Source organism: Ctenopharyngodon idella, chromosome 15 (assembly GCF_019924925.1).
Source record: "Ctenopharyngodon idella isolate HZGC_01 chromosome 15, HZGC01, whole genome shotgun sequence".
Lineage (NCBI taxonomy): Eukaryota > Metazoa > Chordata > Actinopteri > Cypriniformes > Xenocyprididae > Ctenopharyngodon > Ctenopharyngodon idella.
In genome coordinates this window covers 5,141,906-5,158,459 of record NC_067234.1, presented here as the reverse complement: position 1 = coordinate 5,158,459, position 16,554 = coordinate 5,141,906, and positions in this window count along the sequence as shown.

Genomic DNA, 16,554 nt, shown 5'->3' with positions numbered 1-16,554 from the left:
TAGGCATATTTTAGCAACTTTTCCACCTGTCCGAGAAAAAAAAAGGAAAGTGAAACAGCTATAAAAACATTGTCAGCTCTGTGTCATCTGCTTTTTATGGAAAATGGAGGAATCGTATGGAAGACGTAATGTCTCTTGTCCATCACATCTTGACCCAAAAGTGCAGTTCACTTGACATTTGGAAGGCATTATAAATGCATTTCATATTTGTGTCAGATTTGTGCACAATAAGTCACCCACTTTTCATTAAAAGCAATTTCAAAAGGCACTTTTGTTGGCATAAATGGCCCATCACACGATTACTGCTATTCTGGAACAACAATTAAGTGTTTCTGTTGTAATTTAAGGTGGGTTCTTGTCAAGTCAGAGCTCTTTATTTTTGCCACTTACTGTCAGTTTGTGAAGGGAGAAGATGACATTTGACATTTGCAGAGGCAGATGATGAAAGGGTCAGTTAGTCAGTCAGGATTTAGTGTCTTGAGGAAGAACATGAGTGCTGGGGGTCTGACAGAATAAGATAAAGTCAACATTTGATGGGTTTTTCTACTGCTTCCTTCTTATACTGTTAGAAAAAAATAGATAATTTTAATAGATTTTTTCACCAAAATAATTATAAGATTTATTTGCTAGCAAAAAATGAAAGCTTTGATTTAATTAAAACAATCTACAAACATTTTTACATTGGAATGTTGTTAGTGTTATGCTTTATTGACATATGTATGCTAATTACCGACATAATGTGCTTAATGTGCAATTGTTTTGTGTAGTTGCTTATAATTACATACTATTAATTATTATTATGCAGTATGTGTAACATAGGCACTAATGTACGTCATTCCCACACAACATGATAATCCCTCAGATCTCTTGTTGGACTCAACAAGCAATTGTTTGGCAGGCTTTGCTCCTTTTAATGAAGCTCCATCAGATAAGCTCTCCATCCATCAATTTATGTGCATCCATCCTGATCCCATTTTGTCCCTTCGCCATTAATCTCTTAAGTCAATTTACTCAAGATATAAAAACCACCACTGCGATGCAGAAAAGCACAATAGAGTTTGACTCTTGTGGTCACGGGCCAATATAAGCATCTTCCTGGTAAATCTGGGATGATCATGATCTGCTTTGTCTTCACCATAACTACAGCTTTGAATGGCTGCTTCATCCTTGGGCCAATGCGATGCACTATTGAAAGTGTTATGGTGACACTTGGAGTGATAGAAGATGTGAAGTTGGTTGCTACTATAGCCTTTTTAGATATAAAAACCATCCAGCCATGACACAAGTTGATTTATAATGTTAAAGTCTTGAATTTGTCCATTCAGGTATGAGGTAACACAACAAGTCCATAAGGACTGAGCTTTAAATTCAATGCAGGACATGCTTTAGATGGAGTTGTCTGCTTCAAATCATTACATAGATTTTCGATGATGTTCAAGTCTGGGGACTGAGATGGCCATTCTAGAACATTGTATCTATTAGGGCTGGGTATTGACACAATTTTCATGATTCGATTCGATTTCTATTCACATGCTTGCGATTCGATTCCGATTCGATTCGATATCGATTATTTTGGATGTAGTATATATCAGATACAGTACATGGCAAATTTTCTAGAGGAATAAAATCAACTAATGCTGTAAACTACACATGGGAGTCAGTTGGTACTACACTACTATAAAATTGAAGGTTAAAATTAACTTATTAATATACAAACACAATGATGTTTTTTTTTTTTAATAATAAATAAAGTTTAGAATTACATAATCATATTTCTTCTCGGGTTTATTTTAAATATAAACATTTAAATTGTGGCTGTCATAACTGATTTATTCAAACATGCATTAAATATTGAAGAACATTAAAAATTATAATGAATATGTAACTTACGGTGCATATATTTATCAGAATCCTGCTCTCTAGAGTTCATTTTTCTAGCTGACTAACGAGTTTATGGTCACTGAATATGGTTTTTCTGAGGTACATGTGACATTATGTGACATTGTTAAGCTGTTTTTTTGACGTCTTTCCGAGGTTGAAACACTGATTGAGCTATTACACGAGACATGATACGGATTTCGGTAAATTGGACTGTATCTTTTAAACATACCTTCAGATGTTTACTCATATTTATTTCGCGCTGTAACTGGTATTAAAGCGGAGAAGAGGATGTTCACATGCGCTCCGTGCTGCCGCTTCTCTTTAACTGAGGCGCTGAAGCGATCTGTCAGGCCACATTAAACAGCACCAAAACGGTATTTATTTTTTGAATCTCATAATAAGATGGACATCATTTGACGTCATCTGAGACTTTGCTTCATATCAAAAGTAACAAAGCACAAAGATTATTACAATTTATTGGATGGGAGGTGCGCTATATGTTTTGTTCATTCATCAACTGAAAACAGACTAGACTAATCGATTCTTGGGATTTAAGAATTGATATTGGTTCGTAAAAATGAGAATCGATTAAAATCGAGAAATCTATATTTTTTACCCAGCCCTAGTATCTGAATTCCTTGGTACATTTGGACCAATGCTTTGGGTCACTGTCCTGCTGAAACAACCAACCCTGGCGGAACTTCAACCTCTTGACTAATTCTTGAACATTGTTCTTAAGAATCTGCTGATACTGGGTGGAATCCATGCGACCCTCAACTTTGACAATGTTACCAGTACCTGTGCTTGCCACACAGCCCCACAGCATGATGGACCCTCCACCATGCGACATGGATCTATTAAACTTGGGTGCGACATGCATGTAGACTGTACGATGATGACACCTATTGAGGCCCTGTCCCAAATGACACACTTCTATGCACTTTCGGTCTTGTGGACTTACAATGGCTGCCACGTGTGTGTGTCCGTTAAGTCCACGAGACCGTAGGGTGTTTGTCAATTTGTCAATTTTAGGCTTCAGAAGGGTGCTCACGAGCACCCCCTTTGCGGCCGATATGCGCCCTCGATGCGCACTTTTGCTGAGCCCGCAAGTTTGCAAACTACGCAGAGGACTTTACCTGGCAGTCAAAGCGACGTTATGTCACGAAAATGCGGACTCGTAGGAAGGCCGTGAGTGTTTAGGGTGCCATTTGGGACAGGGCCTGGCTCGTAGGCTACGGCCCTGTCCCAAATGGCACCCTAAACCCTCACGGTCTTCCTCTGATTCTGCACTTTCATGACGTAATGCCGCTTTGACTGCCAGGTAAAGTCCTCTGCGTAGTTCGCAAACTTGCGGGCTCAGCAGAAGTGCGCATCGAGGGCGCATAGCAGCCGCAAAGGGGGCGTTCACAAGCACCCTTCTTTAAGCTTAAATGACGAATGGGACATCCTACGGTCTTGTGGACTTAACGGACACGTGCACGCAGTGGCCATTGTAAGTCCACAAGAACGAAAGTGCACATGAAGTGTGCCATTTGGGACAGGGCCTACGATGCAAGTTTCCACAGAAGAATAAAACGTCATTAGCATGCGCTAGTGTTAAACAAAAAGACCATGTTGAATCACATTTTGGCAGTTGTAGTTTTTATGTGTGCTAAAAAAAACAAAGTTGCGAAAGAAGAAGGGAAAAGAGCTTGAGGTAAGCAGTTTTAAGTTTTAGCGCCATGTCACGTTGATTTCATGTTGCATATTTATTGGCTGGTCAGTAGACATAGGTCGTAGCAGCAAACACACTGTGCGTTGATCATGCTGAATTTCTGACACTGTCAGAAAATGATTGTAGGCTATCTTTGGTCGCAAGACCGGGAAAACGGCCGTTTTTTAACCTCTCTCACTGTACAACATAGGACCACCGATTAAGAGCCACGATCACAGAAATCGCCACGATTGTTTCACGATGGCGGTCTTTCATCTGGGACAGCCAAAAATCATGCAGTGTATCCCGGGCTTCACAGGCACATTTCTGAGGGCCTAAAGTGCTCATGTGGCCCAGATTACTACACACTTATATTCAGTAATAAGTCCTGTCTGATCTACATGTTCATTGGCCACTTTATAAATCATCATCTTCACTTACGGATTTGCAAAGGCAAGGTCATACCAACACTAGACAGAAAACTCTCTGCATACTATCACTCTGTGGTTTTGCATAATGGCTTTTAAATTTTATTTTAATCATAGAGGTTGGTGTCATTCAAACTGATCTGATTTGAGAACACTTTTAAACAATTAAATTCACTAGGGAAGACAGAATGTAAACAGGCTGGGAAAGGATGTCAGCACACATTACATGACAGGACAGGCTGCAGCACACAAACAAGAACATGTCGCAGGTCCATCATTTTATAAATCTGATTTCTGTCACCACAAGAAAATAGATTAAGGTTTACAGGTTGCAGGGAGTTAGTTGTTAAAAGCAAATTGGCTTCTTGGCTCCCTCTAGTGGTTTGTCTCTCAAATTGTTTACATGAGGTGTATTATTTGGGATTGAATCCAATTTTAATTTGCATTGTTGTACATTCCTTGGTATTCTCTGATAATCGTGTTGTTTTGAACAGAACCACCATTTTGCGTCTGGAATATGGTCTGACAATACCATGGTGAGGGTCACATGGTTCACATGATTTCATGCTTTAAATGAGAGAAAAAAAAAAAAGAACTGTTTTTCACGCAAGGTTACATGCAATTTATCTTATGCATGACGCAATAGGCTACAGACCACAAAAATAATAATGGTAATTATGCATCAAACCCATGAATAATAATAACCATAATCTGAAAAAAATGAAGAAGGACATGATGTGCATTTTGATTCATAATGAATAAGCAGCAGTGAAATTAAACTATGGATTTTTATTGGGCAAAAGCCCTTCCACACTTCTGCTGTGAGTAATTTAGTTTTCGTGGCTGCTTTGATCCTGATAGCATGGGTCGGGATTTGGATTCTGGTCCAAAATCAGCATGAGCAACTTTGACTGTAAGAAGAGCCAGACGATGTTTGCAGCCTAACACTCCCCTCTGCGTTTTCTCTCTATCCTTCTCTTTTTCACTTGTAGTTTTCTATTTGCTTTAAAAAAAAAACATGCGCTTGATGCCTTAAAAAGCAATTACCTTCTGATTCTTAAAATTATTTTCATCAAATGTAATTGGATGAATTTCAGGAAAAACAAGAAATTATTTTTTGTTTAAAGAAATTGAAGCCTTTATTTATAGCCATTTAGATTTTTTTTTCTTAATTATGACATGATTTTCATTACAGTTAAGCACATTTCTCCTTCAAATTCTTCAAATGCAGAAAAATCTCATTCTCATTCCAGTGATGCGAAAACACATTGAAATAGTAGTTGTTTAAACTTTATGATGGTATTTGTTGTTCTGCCCTGGATTTATGCTGAAATACAAAATGTATTGCTAAAGAATCATCATGAATTACAAAAATGTATGATGTACTGTATGTGTGAGTTGTTGACATACACATATTGACCTATACTGTTTCTTACTTACTGCATAACTAATTAGGAATTACATTAACACTTAAGTCACTACTGTTAACTACTAAGGAAGATGTGTTAACTAATCAGTAGGCTATGTAATAGAATTTTTTTAAGTAACAGTAGCTAATCAATAACTAATGAATTCTGTCAAGAACTACTATTAATTATCTACTGATTAATGTTAAAAAAAAATAACTATGAAGTAACTTGTACAGAAAATGATTCATTTTCAAAATTACTTGAGTAAAATTACAACTACTTCGTTACAGTCCACCACTTATTATTATTATTATTATTATGGAAATTAAATATGCATGTATATGCTGCACTCCCAAAAAGACTCATTACAACAAGCCCCCTGCCCCTTTGATCGCGAAAGTGAAAGTGCCCTTGGCGGTCGCATCGCGGTGCCCCCGCGTTCCCATTTCTGCCCCCAGGAACGCGATTTCTACCGCGGGAGAACAATCGAACCTCCACCCACCAAACGCGATTTCGGCCGTGTTCAGATGAGCAGGAAAACACTTCTACTATGAATTATTCGCTAACATAGGTTATTTGTACAATTCAATGCATATTGTATGCATGCAATTTTTTGTTAAATAAACAAAAAAACACACCTTAGTATCGATATTTTCATTTGAGTATCGATACTTACCAAAGTTTCATTTGATATATCGATACTTCATATCGATCTGCCCATCCCTACTCTTCAGGAGAGAGTCGTTCTTAGCGCCGCCGAATTGGTGCATTTCTTCGCCGAAATACAGGTTCATGTACGTTTTATTTTATCTATAAAAGTATTGCTGTGCTGTAAATCATTTTATTTTATGCAAAGCAACATACATGTACGCGATGTCAGTAACCTAACTAACGAGTGTCGCATCGGTCTTTTTGCATGATGGAAACGCCTGATCCCTTGCATAAAACACATGATTTTATTTCTAAAGATACTTAATCTAATTACTTAAGATGTTAAAATATGTCCTCAGAGCTGTGCACTGTTTGTTTATGGGCAGGTTATGGACTCAATCACAGCATCTTTCGGCAATGAGTGAAACACAGGGCAGCGGTCTGAAGTTAAAAGTTTCCCCGCCGAACACGAGCCCAACTCCCGCACGAGATCCAGCACCGCTACCCTATGGAAAAGGGATAACAGAGGCCGGTTGATTACACTTGAATTGCTTTTAAATGTTTTAACTTTTGATTCTAAAATGTTTGTTAAACGAGTTTAAATGTAAGTATTGTATACATGTTAAAACGGAATAAAATATACTGTATTAAGAAATGTTCTCATCTGAAATAAAGGAAGATATAATGAAACTAGTGGTTGTGTTGTGTATTTTACAAAAGTTTTTAGATTATTACATTAATAGTGTTTTTTTTATTTTATTTTTTTCAGAGTGTAAGTTTGATTTGAGTCATAATTATGTGGTAATTATTTATTAATTACTAATGTGTTTCTTAAATCTTCACTTTAGAATACTGTTTCAGGTTCTAAGTAATTCCTGCAGCATTATCTAATAATTCTTTATGAATTGCTAATGGGTTCCCTGGATTTTCACTTTAGAATACTGTTTCAGGTTCTAAGTAATTCCTGCAGAATTATTTGATAATTCTTTATTAATTACTAATGGGTTCCCTGGATTTTCACTTTCCCTCAGTCATTGCCTTACATACTGGAATTTACTCAATGGTAATGTGATATGCTGAGGAAAACAGACACACTTACAGTACTGTATATGAAATATAAAAACTAATCTGAGGTAAGTTGGCTATGGCAAGGCATTTAGAGTGGGGGTTGGAGTCCTTTCCAAAGTTGATTTCTTACAGAACACTTTCACAAAACAATCATTTACCACACAGGCAAAAACCTCTATAAAATTTATTGTATTTTATTAATATTGCATTTTAATAATACTACTACTGAAAACAGTAAATAAGAAAGGGTCACAACTCAATGTAATTATATTTGACTGTTCATTAGAAGTTACTTCATAGTTATTTTTATTGAACCTTTCTTCAAGTTCTTCAGGAGGTATGACATAAGATAATTCAGAAGTTATTGATTAGCTAACTGTTACTTAACAAAATCATAAAATTCTATTAGATACTGATTAGTTAACGCATCTTCCTTAGTAGTTAACAGTAGTGACTTAAGTGTTAATGAAGAATTACCTATTAGTTCTTTAGTAATTCGTTATTAGTTATGCAGTAAGAAATAGTATTCTAAAGTGTTACCCCACTTTTCTCTTCATTAGAAAGCTGCAAAGATGCAGTCCATATTCATCCTTTTTCTCAGCAGCATTTGTTTCTCTTTTGAATTTACATTTTTTCTTTCCAGCTTCTCTCTGGCTTTTCTCGGTTTAGCACATTCCCCTTGCAGATGTCTTCTAATCGATAAGGTGTTCTGCCTTGTATGTGCCTCTGTGTATGTGAGCGAGGGAGAGAAAGAGCGAGTGCAAACGCATATATTGATATTCCAGGTAAATTGCAGCACTCACTTACAACCCACTGAATTTTCTGAGACAGCTTGATGCTCATCAGAGACTGTAATATGCGTTCTAGTTGCATTAATGCAGGAGACTGAGTCTGAACATAAGATTTTATAGACAGAAAAAGAATAGACAATGCATAGTTGTTTCCTCTAATCATGGTGTTTAAAACACACAGACAGTGATCTATTGGCATGACTGTCTATCACTATAAAGCCCTGTACTTCGTTTTTTACGCGTACACTAGTGTATGCGCACAGTCAAATGCACAGCCTTGGAAAATAGCATATACTTTACTTGACTCGTACGCATATACAGGCGTTCGACGCATGCGCAGTTTTGAGCAATATCTCGCCACGGGTTACAACCCATATAAACATCTTTGTATTCTTTCATGCTAGAGTAAAGTTGTACAAATGAGGGTACTTTCTAACCTCTTTGTACAATCTGTCATCTATAGACCTCCATTGTCACTGTAGCTTGCATGCGTTCCGGCAAAGAGTATAGAACCCAACAGGCGACACTTTGATACTTTTTGGGTAACAGCCACTAGATGGCGCTCCGGTAGCGCGGCCGCCATTATGGGGTGAAAATACTAACTGGACCATAGAATCCTTCACATCTTACGCACCCAAAATCGGCGAATTTCACTGCCAAATCAGAAGCGCAGTAGAACAGTTTTTTAAATTAAGTCACCAGTAAATTGTATGGCTCCTACAGTAAATGTTGTATTGTCTTATATGTTTTATTTTACCAGTTGTGGAATCCAACCATTCATCCATCTGAGGTAACGTAGTTAGCCTACTTTATTGAGTATTTCCATTTTATGCAACTTTACACATTTATTAATAGTAAATTAATAATTAATAAATTTAAGATCATCATGTTTGCGGCGAACAATATATTTCAGACCTAGTGGAGTAGTAGTAATAATAGTATCTAGGTCTGAATATATTATACTATACTATATTAGTGGAATAATGTAGCGAATAGTGAATGAGGGTATAGGGGGCGATTTCGAACACAGCATTTGATTGAGTGTCACTTCTTGTTATTCTTTGGTAACGGTCTGTTCTGTTTATGCAGTTTTTCTTTGACTACCTTGTGAATCGATGCCCCCAGGGCACAGTTGCCACCTTGTGGATAAACTAATTACTGCAAAGAAAAAAAAAAAACTTAAATGCATGTGCGAGCTGCACATACAAGTATGCAAGGTTACAAAAATCCGCCAGTGCGCGTACAGTACGCACGTATTCTTCTGATGACGAAATTTGCATGGAAGCTTGTTTCCACCACTTTTTTAAAAAATAAAAGAGGGAACTGTGACTTTTTATCTCACAAATCTGACTTTTTTTTGCAGTTGCGCGTTATAAACACAATTGCAAGATATAAACTCGCAATTCTGACTTTTTTACTAGCAATTTTGACATTTTATTACTTGCATTTCTGACTTTTTTACTCGCAATTGCGAGATATAAACTCGCAATTCTGACTTCTTTTATCAGAATTGTGAGATATAAGCTTGCAATTGCGAGTTATAATTCAAAGTCCAATTCTGAGGAAAAAGACTGACTTCTGAGACTGACTTTTTTACTCACAATTTTGAGAAAAAACACGCAATTCTGACTTTATTGCCTAAGTCACAAACTCACAATTATGAGTTTAGCCTACATCTCGCAATTCTGACTTTATAACTGAAGTCAGAATTGTGAGAAAAAAGTCAGAATTGTGTGATAAAAACTTGCAATTGCGAGTTATAAAGTCAGAATTGCAAGATGTAGGCTAAACTCACAATTGCGAGTTATAAAGTCAGAATTGACTTTTTTTCTCAGAATTGTGAGTATATATCTCGCAATTCTGACTTTATAACGTAATTGCGAGTTAAAGTCTGAATTCATGCTAGATTTGTACAAATAAGGGTATTTTCTAACCTCTTCGCACAATCTCTCGTCTATGTAGTCCTCCATTGTCACTGTAGCTTGCATGCGTTCCTGTTTGAAAGCTGATTGTTTTCCATAGAAAACAATCTGTTTTCTATGGAAGCTTGTTTCCGCAACTAAATAAAAAAGTAATTACGACTTTTTATCTCACAATTCTGACTTTACGCATTTCTGAGAAAAAAAGTCCGAATTTTGAGTTCTAAACTCTTTTAATCAAATGAATGATGCCACCATTTTAGAAAATCAACAAAAAACCTTGCTCAGATGTTGGATTTTAATAGATTCTGTATGTATTGCATCTTCAGTCAGAGTAGTTGCATTTTAATTACACTTACATGATTGTTCTAGACATTGGTGGCCTTTCTTAAATCTTCTTTTGTCTTTGCAGAGAGACATTCAACATCTCGCAGACTATAATGGGCTTGACAGAGCAATGTGGACATGTGAAAAAGAATGGAAGGTTGCAGCCCATTCTGAGTTCGGTTAATGAGAGGTAGGTGGTCTGTCAGAGAAGAGGAGGCGCCAGCATGGCCTTTAGCGTTTGGCAAAAAAATACTCATGTTTATTCATGTGGGCTTCTCGTGGAGCCCAGAGGAATAGGTGTATTGCACCGTAATGAAACCAAGCTACAGGCATGCACGATATGCTCGAGTAGAACTTTAATTGCATTTGGCTTCTACTAATTTATCATTTCTGGATGAGCTTTTAGGTTTTTTTTGTCTCTGTATAATCATTCTCAAGTTGGCTTTAGTGAGTTTTTTAATTGTCTGATGTTTGGATCAACCAACACAATTCTTCGTTGTATTTAAATTATTGCGCCAATGTTAGCTTTTGTTTCATGGCAACAAGCAACAAACGTGGTACTCACTATTCATAGTCATGATGTGAGTCAGGTCGGATTCCAGAGGTAATGTAAACATTGATTCATGAGGTGAGATTTGAAATTCAAATTTTAGCCGATGAGACACAAAGCTGTAAATATATATTGGAATAACCACCTCTGCACGTGTGCGATGGTCTATAGCATGAGTCTGTGATAATAGGATTCATGTAGATGATGGGGTTCGTATGAGCTTTGCACTGTGGGGGTTGGTCCTCTTTGGATGAATCTGGCGTCTTTGGCTTCGTCTCAGAATCTTTTCGGTGCTGTGGGACAGCGGGACAGCTGTTACCAATGACCAGAGGAAAAACATTGATTCCTTATCTTTCTGCCAGGCTTTTGTCTAAGAAGGGATGTGATGTTGCCAAAATCACTTTTAATTGGCTGAAGGTGCATATAAAAATTTCTTTGTCTAGACTAATAATGGAGACAATAGGACAACGTCTGGTGCAGTCATCTCTGATGAATTCTCAAATTCATTTCTGCCTTATTTATGCAAAAAATAAATGATTAAATATAATTTATTAATGGTACATAGCTTGCATGCTTTCCTATATATATATATATATATATATTTGTGTTTTTGTCTTTTATTTGTATTTTGTCTTTTATTTGTGTGTTTTTTTTTTAAATTATTTAATTCAATTATTTTTGTAATTACAAATAATATTACCAGTATAACGATTTGAGCTGCACTGAAATGTACATGTATAATATGGAATTATTACCTTTGAGTTTAGGGAAAGGCGTATATTGAATTCATTAAATGGAGTTCTGAATGGAGGAGCATGTTCATCTAATCCTGTCAATCACAATGCAATATAAACTGCAGCTTATATCATTTTCTGCTACCCCTCCACCACCCAAAAAAAACACCTTTATTTCTGTTCATTTCTATTATATATTCAGCAATTAAGTTGTCAGGGAGAATTTAGAGCTTGTGAATTAACATTCAAGTACACATTGCATGTTTAAAGATGGAGTGTCATTAAAAAAATGAGCAGATTATCAGACACAGACGGCTACAGAATTAAATTAAATGTCTATTTACATATATAGTAAATAGTATTTATTATAATATATGATTTTGTAATATTTATTATAATATTTATATTTATTAAGTTTCTTATGTTTTGGTACAACCTCCTCCTTCTTCGTTTTATCACATAATGTGTTATTTCTCTCATACTGTGTATTAACACTGTCAGATAATGTGTACTGCCATGTCAAATATTTATTATAAATATTGACAAATCTAACATTCAACTCTGAATTGGGAATACAGTAAGTTTTTTTATACTGACTGTCAGCTCTATCGATTTAAAAAAAAAAAAAATCTGAATGACATGACATGATGGTGTTGACAAAATAACCATATCACATATTAAAGGTGCAATGTGTAAAGTTTGGGAGGATCTATTGACAGGAATTCAATATAATATACATAACTATGTTTTCAGTGGTGCATAAAGACCTTACATAATGAACCATTTCTATCTCATACACGGCCCCTCCATGTTAAGTCGCCATTATGCGCCGGCATGTTTCTACAGCAGCCCTAAACGGACAAACTACTCTACAGATCGTGTTTCGTCACTATGTTGTTCATCTAAATCGCTCGTGTTTTTAAAGGCAGCTTGCATCGTCACTACATTCAACACGCACAAAGTAGTAGTAGTAGTGGTAGTAGTAGTAGTCGTCTGGTTTATTTGAAGCAAAAACCATTCTTTGTTAGAAGTAAGAAGAAACCTCATTGCTTCACACAGGCTACTCTCTGCTGTCTCAGATGACGACATCGTTGCCTTGTGTTGGCCAGACGACTACCGTAGCTTCTCCGAAAGGGAGGGGTGCGAGAGGTGTGTGCCGTTAGTTGCAGTTCGCAACCTCGCCGCTAGATTCCGCTAAATTTACACATTGCACCTTTAAATAAGCCATTTTGTTTTTTCTGGTGTTGCTAACTAATAGGACCTAAAACAAGTAGGACTTTAAGTCGCTTTGATATTACATAATTTTCACTTTTGTCAAGTCAGTAGTAATGTTTTGTAAAGATACATGCTTTATTTGTGTATTATTCTTATAAGATAAGATATTTCTTATATTTAAAATTCTATTCTAAGATAATATATTCACATAATATATTTAGATGCCTTTAGCCTATAGGAGCTATAGCAAATGTGTTAAAGTTGATTTCAGCACCACTATGTTCATCTTAACAATAGAGTCTTAGATATATCATCTGGTAAAATCAAGACCTTGCACTCAGAATGCAAAAGCTCATGCCTCAGAGGACTTCACTCTCTATTTGTATCAATTACTTTGCAGAAAGGACAATTGAGAGCATTAGACTTTTTGTGCCACTGAGTTTCTGTAGGAATACCAATCACAAGCAAATCTCACTGACATGTGAAAACAAAACTTAAGCACAAGTCAGCTTCAAAGCGCCTGTCTTTGCTCCAATTAGCTCTCTGTCTTACTTTTCTAGCATTCATTGTGTGTCCAAAAGGTTCCACTGACTAACGTTTTTCCTGAAAATAATTGGTAGCAACTGAGATCATTTTAAATGCATTTTTATGGAGAGATTCACAGAAGAACACTTGCAAATTTGAGATCTGTCCCACAAGCTCCTCTTTAAGTTGTGAGTTTCAAAAAAGTCAGCAAGTCCGATACATCTTGCAGGAATTATCAAGCCGGCACCGGTGGAAGGCTACATTTGCATTTCTTCCAACAATTATTTCACTGTTTTTGCTCCTGAGACTCCTGCACCAGTGAGAAACCCACATTCATTCATATCAATTAGCCGCAGGTCTGTCACGGCTGTTTACACGGCCAGTGTAGCGTCACGGCATAAACTAATGAAGTGACCATCTGGATCTAGGACACCGCGAGGAGGTTCTGGAACACCAGCAGTCATGGGCTTGGAAGAATAGATAAACACATTTTTGTTTCAGTCAAGCCAACCAGAATATACTTAAACACTTTATGCTCAGAAAGGCATCTTAGAATAACTAGTAGCCTATCATATTGTCTCTGTCCAACTCCAGATGGTGACCTTTAACACTTATTAAAATGCACAGTCAGTTGTGTACATTCGTATTTTAAAAAGCCTTTCAGTTTAATGATGGAGCGCTCACTTCAACATCAACTGCTGACAAAAAGGTCAGTGGAATCCAGTGTTACAGCAAATGGTTAAAAATAAACAATTTACATCTGGCTTTTATAGATCTCAATTTTTATTGAGATTTGGATCTAAAGCACTGCATTTTTCAGTTTTTCCCATCAGTCCTGATATGTTTCCATTACTTGCATAGCACAGATTACTTGTAATTAAAAACATGTATGTAAAGCTATTAATGCAATGAATATTTCATGACTTTCCTTCAGTTCTAATCCTCAAGCCCTGTAGCCTCTAGGGACAAAGTCCATTGAGTAAACGAATCATGTCTCTGCTTAACAATGTAAAAGCCATTTGAATCTCATCATGATGTCATGTTTCTTTGAATTTATAGGCAGTTGTAATAATTGAATGAGGCTTTTAATAGCTTTATGACTGTGATTGTGTATCTCAATAGTTTAATGAAAAAAGTCTTGTATATGCTGAATGTAATATAATGCTCATTTTTTATTTCTAAATTTTACTAATTTTTTTATTATTTTATGTGAGGTATATCTATATGTGAGGTGAAAGGACCTGAAGATGGCTTCTTTGTACAGAAATGCATTGAATATAGAATCAGAAATGGATCTGAACAATTGACTAGTAATTAAGCGTAACCGCCTTGGGATTGGGGGACAATCCTGCAAAGCTCCTGCATAGCATTATGGTTAAATTATTTGATTATATTATGGTTAAACTGTAAAAAATGATGGTGATTTTAATGGTAAAAGACTGTAAAAATGCTATGGTGAAAAACTGTTAATTGGAAAACAGAAAGTTTCCATAGCCTACTATATACAGTAAATAACTGTAATAGGTATAACCGTCCATTTAATGTAATTTTAAACAGTTTTTGGAAGTGAAAAAGAACGTCATTGTATAATTTACAGTAAAAAAAACAAAAACGTAAATTGACAGAATTCCCTGTGACACTTCACATTTGATGTATTTTTGTAAATATGTAAATAACTCTGTTCTTAGTTTTTCTTAGTTTTTTCTAATCAGTTATGTACATTAGGATTTTATGTTACATCTAATGTTGTTAAAATAATGTATATTGCATTTTTTAATTTCATGTGTTACCATGATAGTGTTTAGTGTTTGTGTGAATGACACTGTGTTCACTTTTTGTATATTTTAGTATTAACCTTCTCAGCTTGTGGAAAAGCTGCTTGTGATGAACTTTCATCATGTGACTCTTGTCAGCGTATTACAAAGGTACAAAACAGATATTAGTTCTTCAATAGGTTGATAAATTAACATTATTAGTTAATGAAATATGGTTTTGTACTGTAAATTTAAGTTAAATCCATAAAACCTAAAACGTTGCTACCATATTTTTTACAGTAAATTTCTGGCAACCACAGCTGCTGGTTTTTTATCATAAATTTAACAGTAATGCCACCTTTCTAAATGTATTTACTTACACATGAATTGCAAGAAACAGTGTGTCATGTTAAATTTTGATAGAAAACAGCACACATGCTGATTGATATGATGTGTAGAAGGTGTAAAGTTACAATAGGAGCAGACTTTGCCAGTTCAAGATGTGCACTGCTTGCAGAGTGCAATAATTTTCAATAATTCATTGGTCTGTCATTAATTATTTCGTACATAAAGTAATCTAAAAGGGAGTGTCCAAGTGAAGCGTTGTAATATTGTCTGCACAGACCATGTAATTTGAATCTCATCTAATCTGAATAAGATTTCATTCAAACAGACTCTTCTTCAATAACTCACAGCAGTACAGACCTATAAAAAACCGGTCAAACAGTGATTTTGACTCGAGTGGGGAAGCGTTATGAAGCTCCACCTGTGCCCAGTACCAAAGGTCAACATTGGAGGGCAACCTTGTCAGTCAAACCCCAGGTCCACCCCTTACCCAAAACACAAGATGATTTTTAAATGTATATTTTAGATGTGCATTTAGGATGTTTGAGCACAGCTTTTGAAGGTCTAAATATTGATGTGTGCTAATCTTTATATCAGGCCTGAGATCATATTTAGCTACCAGACGTTTAGATATCAGGGACAACATTGTTAAAATGCTAATACAGATCGCTGGTATTTGACATGCCATTAATAATCGGCATGGTGACCTTTTCAAATCTGACTTGTTCCTACTGCCTCATCTGCAGTGACTCGGACCACTGGAGCATTTAAAAGCAGCAGCAGTGTTCTAGATGTGTGAATAACAATATATGAGGTCTCACAATTGTTTTTAGATGTCCATCCAAGCAAAGCAAGAAAATTGCCTTTCTCTTTAGCTACTGACTGACCTCTCCTGTTTTAAATAGATAATAATTTCTGAATTGGGCAATTCAGAATTCAACAATGATCTCTCTTTTAATTTTTGATCAATCTATCTGGCTGACTACACTGTAAAACTCAATAAGTTCAGAATACTCAAAACATTTGAGTAAACTGACTCATTTTTTTAAGTTAGTAGAACTTAAAATTTTTGTCACAAGTGGGGTGGGGCCGAGAGCTGTGGAAGTGGAGCAAAGGCCAATGTGGTCCACAATTACATGCATACATTCATTTACATGAACATCACATTCAGATCTTGGTTAAATGTTAGATAGCAAATAACACATGCTATTATAACTATCAAAGAGACTGTCATTATATACTTGCATGTGTATAATCAAACAAC